This window comes from Nicotiana sylvestris, chromosome 1 (assembly GCF_000393655.2).
Source record: "Nicotiana sylvestris chromosome 1, ASM39365v2, whole genome shotgun sequence".
NCBI lineage: Eukaryota > Viridiplantae > Streptophyta > Magnoliopsida > Solanales > Solanaceae > Nicotiana > Nicotiana sylvestris.
In genome coordinates this window covers 7320042-7327675 of record NC_091057.1, presented here as the reverse complement: position 1 = coordinate 7327675, position 7634 = coordinate 7320042, and the positions used below count along the sequence as shown (strand labels likewise).

The window sequence follows — 7634 nt, the reverse complement described above, 5'->3', positions numbered from 1 at the left end:
AAATCAGTATACCTTCTAGTTTCATCTTTAATCACCACAATCCTGATGTATAGTGGCAATCTTAGTCGCTACAAAAACAAACAATGTTTGTCACAAGGTTCAGTGAAACTCCTTTTCCATTCAAATTATAATAGCCAAATATTCTAAGTAATAGATTTCAAATGCGGCCTAACTTTCTAGAACTAATATACAAATATAATTCTATCAATTGCCTAAAACACCGAAAGCATCCACATTATTCAACAAACACCAAAAATATTTCTCAAGCTAAATATTATAAATACTTTCATTACTAAAAAGTTAATATAAAACTATACCATACAATACTTTATTGTTCATATTGTCATTGTACTCATATAATAATGACTAGAAAATAAAACACCAAGCGCTTCAAACTCCTTCTTGGTCGATGCTATTTGTGATAGTTTGAGAGCCTTGTTCCTGTTATGAAGGGGAAAAACACATTATTACTTTGACAATTCTCATAATTTAATGTTAGAAGGTGTCCGAGATAACATTAGAGTAAATGATTATGAAACACATTTAATAAGAATGTGAAGGACATTATGACCAAGCAAAGTTTATGATAAAACATTTAACATCTCTATATAATATAGTCAATGAGCAGATCCACCCTAATCAAATTACTTAAAGAAATAAAAAAAAAATAGTATTCCTCGACAATAAGGTAATGATTTCTACAAGTTGTCCATATTCAGACATATTACTAGTGTAATTTGTAAGGTATTATCATTTGTGTGTTGCATGCTATTTATACGATTTTTCATAGCTTCAGCACATAAGCATTTTTCTAAACTTTCTCTTAGACAATGCGACACACTCTAAGATAATCAATTTCATAAAAGTAAAGTTACCACACTCTCATTCAATGCTCAGGTACTCTTGCGTAAAGGTCGTTGTATAAAATATGTCATGAAGTAGCTATGTACAAAATAAATGCAGCAAGAAATAAAGTTTCAGATAGCTAGAGTTATTTTTTATTTTCTTACACTCATAGCAGAAATAAATCATAAAGTTGCCTACACCCACTGGGCAAGAAGCTTAAATTCAAATGAACTATAAACAATGATGTGTTACAGATATGCAAAAACATCAATTATACTAGTTGTAATTCGATCAACTCCGAGAAAAAAGAAATAAACAACAATAATGTAATCCACACTTCCCTAACTGACTAAGCAAAGGGACAATTTGACCAACAAAGACTTTGATAAAACAAAATTTAATAACAAGTTACAACACTTCCTCAAACTCGACTAAGCCAATCCACAAATCCTTCAAAATACTATGTGATCAATTGAAATCAATAGTAAGGTGCAGCATAAACAGAGTATCAATCAATCATTCACCATAAAAAATGATAGATTAAAAATATTACAGTGGAAGGTGTTCAGCAAATGCCATCAAACTCATACGCCAAGATCTTACTCTTGATTTTTCAAGCTTACAATTGGATCATTAAAGAAGTATTACAATTACGTGCCTAGTTCTCATTATTTGTTAATAAAGAATATGCAAATTGTATATTTTTTTGTCAATAAGGATCTCAATGATTAACTATGCAACTCTGACTTCTAGGAGGAAGTGGAAACAAGGAACATATAAATAAACGAGAATTAACAGAAACTACAACTCGCAAATTTGTCCTCTACAGCAACTAAATCGCAAGCTGCCAACACTGCGATCCATTTGCCCTGAGAGGGAAATACAACTCGCAATTTTGTCCTTTACACAATGCTTATCTCGAATTACACCATTAACTTTAAAGTGGGAAATATGGCTCTAGTTAGACTAAGAAACTTATTTTCAGCTTCAATTTTCTCCTAGAACCAGAACCTTAATCTGCAGCAAAGTAGTTTTATGAAACTTTCACGCGCAAAGCATAATTAAGGCAGAGCTCTTTTTTCGCATACAAGGTCTTGAAGTCCAACAAGCTCACTGGACTGCATAATAAATTTGTTCGGCAGTCTTTCATGGTTCTACGGCTTAATTCGACCATAAAAGACTATAATGTAGTAATATCTCGTTAATAGTTTCTACATACGAGGAAATTTTCTAGTTTTAAAAGATAAAACCAAGTGCTTTGCAATCAAATTTCACAATAACTACCAAACTCAAGTTAGCACAATTAGTTTGAGACAAAAGGAAGGACTACATATTATGATGTAGGGAATGGTAGGAACTAAAAAGAAGAGCAGAAAACTACAACACAAGAAAATAAATATCCCCAACAACTTACCAACTTTGGCTTGGATCTCACGGGGAGCAGCAACTTCATCTTCCATTTCCTTTAATCGTTTCTTCATCCCATCCAATTCCTGACAATTAATCAGATCCACTCATAATCAATAATAATCTTTGTGTATTCATATATAATATGAAATTTGTTATCCTTGTTTTTGGCAAACGAAGATAGCAATTAATTTAATCCTCCAAACAGAATCAAACAAATCAATTAGGTATCAACCCCAAACTACTTACGATTGGCTTTGCTGTATGAATCCTCCATATAATTCCACCAATTTTTGTCCGTATGATTCTACTAAGCTACTCCAGAAAGGAGATAAAAATAAAAATTTCTAGCCCCCTCTCTTTGTCCGTGTTCATCGACTAGAATAGGATATTTAATTAGGTCAACTAGGAGGGGCTGAAAAAATTACAACCACCAACAAACTCTGTACTGAAAATTGGATCTTTTATTTCCGACGACAAGCTCATGAACTTCATCAAATCTTTGGTAATACTTTTAATCAGTTACTATAGTAAACTCTATGCAAATTAAAGTAACATTTTAGTAGTTTCAAATAAGGTGTGCAGTAGGCATACTTTTTAGGGGTTTAACACAAAAGAGAGAAATCCTTATTTAGATCCAACAACCCAAAGATCATAATTTTTTTTACAAAAATTGCCAGAATATCAAACATACACCCACTAAAAGTAACATATCAAGCAGAAATCAAGGATAAAAAGGTAAAAAGAGGACCTTGAACAGAACTCATGTCTTTCGCAACTTTGGCTTGCATCTTACGGAGAGCAGAAGATTCATATTCCATCTTCTTTAATCGTTTCTTCGTCTCATCCAATCCCTTACAAAATAAAAGGTTTTAAATCCATTGCTAATTAGGGCTTTTTCACAAGAAAAAAAGAAGAGAAGAGAAGCGCTGATACTGATAGAGAGAAAGGGTAACTTAACGACGCCATCATCGAGGACACTATGTTCTATATCTCCTTCCATTTCAGCTTCAATTGGGCAAAACCTTCCATTGGTGATGGGGTTTCAAACAAATCTCCCCCGACTGGCGACTGGGTTTCAGTTTTGGAGAAACGAAGCAGTTGTGATTTTGAAGACGACGGGCTTCAATTTTAGAGAAACAAGGAGGATGTGGATTTGGATTTAGGGAGACGATAGGCTTCAGGGGAGATAAGGGTTTTGGGTTGTACTGAACTAAGATTCTTTATTTATTCCTTGAATTTTTTATTTACTTTATTAATTTTTTATTTTTAAATGCTGACACTAGCGGCGACTTAGTCGCTCCATAATTGGATTAGTGGCGATCAAATGGGTCGTCACTAAAGGTTTTTGGCCCAAATTTTTGTTTGTCGCGGGAGTCGAAAATTTTCACCTAAAATGGCATGTACTAGTAGCGACTCCATAAAAGCCGCCGCTGATCATGGAACATTCTGTAGCGACTAGACTTGTCGCTACTAATACTGTAACTTTCAGTAACAACTAAGCTACTCGCCACTAAATCCTTACTTTTAGTCGAGACTTTTTATCGTCGCCACAAAAGGTCGCAACTAAAAGTCCATTTTCTTGTCTCACCGACTGGTCTCTGAAACATCCAACCTCACGAACTGATTGGCTAAGGCCTGAACATCTAGTGCAAGTGGTCTTTCACCGATTGGAATGTACGCAAGACTGCCTATACTAGCTGACTTCCTACTCAAAGCATCGGCCACCACATTGGCCTTCTCAGGATAATACAAGATGATGATATCATAGTTTTTCAATAGCTCCAACCACCTCCACTGCCTCAAATTGAGCTCCTTTTGCTTGAACAAATACTGCAAACTCTTATGATCCGTGAACACCTTATACGACATGACATATAGATAGTGCCTCCAAATCTTCAGCGCGTGAACCATGGCTGCCAACTCCAAGTCATGAACTGGATAATTCTTCTCGTGAACCTTTAGATGACGTGAAGCATATGCAATAACCTTGCCACCCTGCATCAATACGATACCAAGTCCAATACGAGATGCATCACAATATACTGTATAAGGCCATGAACCTATGGGCAACACCAATATCGGCGTCGTAGTCAAAGCTGTCTTGAGCTTCTGAAAGCTCCCCTAACACTCGTCTGACCATCTGGATGGGGCACCCTTCTGGGTCAACCTGGTCAACGAGGCTTCTATAGATGAAACCCCCCCTCCCCACAAACCGACGGTAATAACCAGCTAATCCCAAGAAACTACGGATCTCTGTGGCTGAAGTAGGCCTAGGCCAATTCTGAATGGCCTCAATCTTCTGTTGATACCCTCTGTTGGCCTAATTAGGATCCACCTCAATACCCTCAGTTGATACAACATGCCCCAAGAAAGCGACTGAGTCCAACCAAAACTCGCATTTTGAAAACTTAGCATACAACTGGCTATCTCTCAGCATCTGAAGTACGATCCAAAGATGATGCTCGTGCTCCTCTCGGCTACGGGAGTAGATCAAGATATCATCAATAAACACAATCACAAAGGAATCCAAGTAAGGCTTGAACACCTGGTTCATCAAATCCATAAATGTTGATGGGGCATTTGTTAAGCCAAATGACATCACCAGGAACTCATAATGCCCATATCAAGTCCGAAAAGCTGTCTTAGGGACATCGGATGCCCTAATCCTCGACTGATGGTAGCCAGACCTCAGATCGATCTTTGAAAACACTTTGGCACCCTGAAGCTGATCGAATAAGTCATCAATCCTTGACAATGGATACTTGTTCATAATAGTGACTTTGTTCAGTTGCCGATAATCTATACACATCCTCATCGATCCATCCTTCTTCTTTACAAACAACACGGGCGCACCCAAAGGCGATACGCTGGATCTAATAAAGCCCTTGTCAATCAAATCTTGCAACTACTCCTTCAACTATTTCAACTCTGGCGGGGCCATGCGGTATAGCGGAATAGAAATGGGCTGAGTGCCTACCAAATAAATACATAAGTCAATATCCCTGTTGAGTGACATCCCCGGCAGGTCTGTAGGAAATACTTCCGGAAACTCTCGAACAGCTGGAAAGGAATCCATGGAAGGAACCTCCGCAGTAGAATCGTGAACATAAGCCAAATAAGCTAGACAACCCTTCTCGACTATATGTCGAGCCTTCATATAAGAAATAACCTTGCTAGTAAAATAACTAGGAGTCCCTCTCCATTCTAATCAAGGCAACCCCGGCAAGGCTAAGGTCACTGTCTTGGCATGACAACCCAATATAGCATGATAAGGTGACAACCAATCCATCCCCAAAATGACATCAAAATCAATCATATCGAGAAGTAGGAGATCTACATGAGTCTCAAGACCCCCAATAATAACCATACACGAACGATAGACATGATCTACAATGATAGAATCCCCCACAGGTGTGGACACATATACTAGAGCACTCAAAGAATGATGATGCACAACCAAATATTAAACAAAATAGGATGACACATACGAATAAGTAGAACCCGGATCAAATAATATTGAGGCATTCCTAGTGAAAATTGAAACCGTACCTGTGATAACCACATCAGATAACTAAGCCTCAGGCCTGGAAAAGCATAGCATTGGGGTTGGGCCGCACCACTCTAAACTACATCTCGAGGATGGGCCCTGGCTGGCTGGCCTCCACCTCTAGCAGCCTAACCTCCACCTCTAATGCCTCAACCTCCACCTCTAGCTGTCTGACCCCTACCTCTAGTTGGCTGAGCGGGTGGTGAAACACCTAGTGCCGGGACCATGGCATGAGAACCCTAATACTGAGAACTGCTCGATGCTCGAGGGCAAACCTAGCAATGTGTCTCAGATCACCACAAGTATAACAAGACCTCGATTGTTGTGGCTGATGACCCTGAAACTAGCCTTGGTGGCCTGAGTAACCACCCTGAAAACTTTGGAGCAGAGGTGCACTGATAGGAGCTGGTGGTGCACTGTATGCTAGCTTATCGAAATACTACATTTGAGGGCCACAGCCACCTGAAGCATCGTGAGAAGCCTGGAGTGCTGAATGAAATGGCCTGGGAGGATGGCCTCTACCAAAAGTAGCCCTGCCTCCAAACGAGGCACCACTACATCTGCCAGAATGACGAGGTCTCTTGTCATATCCCTGACCACTCCCCTAAGCTAGAACTATCTCGACTCGCTTGGCAATATTGGCTGCAGCCTGAAATGAAATCTCCCTCCCAGTCTCCTTAGCCATCTGTAATCTGATAGGCTGAGTAAGTCCCTCAATAAACCTCCTGACCCTCTCTCTCTCTCAGTAGGAAGTAGAAGAATAACATGACGGGCCAGATCCATAAATCGAGTCTCGTACTGAGTGACAGTCATAGAACCCTACTGCAGACACTCAAACTGCCTTTGGTAGTCCTCTCTTTGAGTGATAGGAAGATACTTCTCAAGAAATAGCTGAGAGAACTGGTCCCAAGTAAGAGCCGGTGACCCAGCTGGTCTGGCCAACATATAATCCCTCCACTATTTCTTGGCGGAACCCGACAGATGAAATACAGCAAAGTCGACCCCATTGGTCTCCACTATCCCAATGTTCTATAACACCTCATGACAACTGTCCAGGTAGTCCTGGGGATCCTCTGAAGATGTACCGCCATAGTGAACAGAGAAAAGCTTGGTAAACTTATCCAATCTCTACAAAGCCTTAGAAGACATAGCTAATCCGTCACCAGTTTGTGCTGCAACACCCGGCGGAACAACCCCAACTGGCTGAGCTGTTGGAGTCTAAAACTTGGGAGCCCTCTGCTCCAGAGTGTGAGTAGCGGGAGTCTGGACTCCTCCCCCAGCCCGAGAGACAGCTGGTGCCACAGGAACTGTGCCAGTCTGAGCAACACTCACCATAAGGCCCACTAGATGAACCAAAGCATCTTGAAGCACTAGGGTTGCTATGAACCCCTCTAGGACCTGAGCTGGTCCGGCAGGAAGACTCTGGGCTGTAACCTCATCATCAAACTCCACCTGAGGCTCTACTACTGGTGTTGCTGCTTGAGCTCTGGGCTGAGCCCTACCCCTATCTCGTCCTCTGGCACAACCTCAGCCTCGACCCCTCGTAGGAGCTTCCACTGGGGGATCTGGCTACTGCTCAGCTGAAGACGCGGTGCGTGTTCTCGCCATCTGCAAGAGAACAGAATATAAAAGTTCAATTAGCAACGATAGAATAAAATCACACGACAGTGAAGTGAAACTGTTCCTAACTCCAAAGCCTTCGGAAGATAAATACAGATGTCTTCGTACCGATCCTCTAAACTCTACTAAGTTTGCTCGTGAATTGTGAGACCTAGGCAACCTAGTGCTCTGATACCAACTTGTCACAACCCGGAATTTTCACCTTCGGGAT

At 40.4% G+C, this 7634-nt stretch overlaps 1 long non-coding RNA gene across 1 annotated transcript; it reads right to left on the bottom strand.

The window, feature by feature from the left end:
• Positions 1–256: 256 nt before the first annotated feature.
• Positions 257–3510, bottom strand: LOC104234596 (uncharacterized). Its single transcript, XR_712991.2, has 3 exons — positions 3005–3510; positions 2261–2339; positions 257–441 (listed from the first exon to the last, which is right to left on the bottom strand). It is a non-coding gene; the product is annotated as an uncharacterized lncRNA (long non-coding RNA).
• Between the last annotated feature and the right edge of the window lie 4124 nt (positions 3511–7634).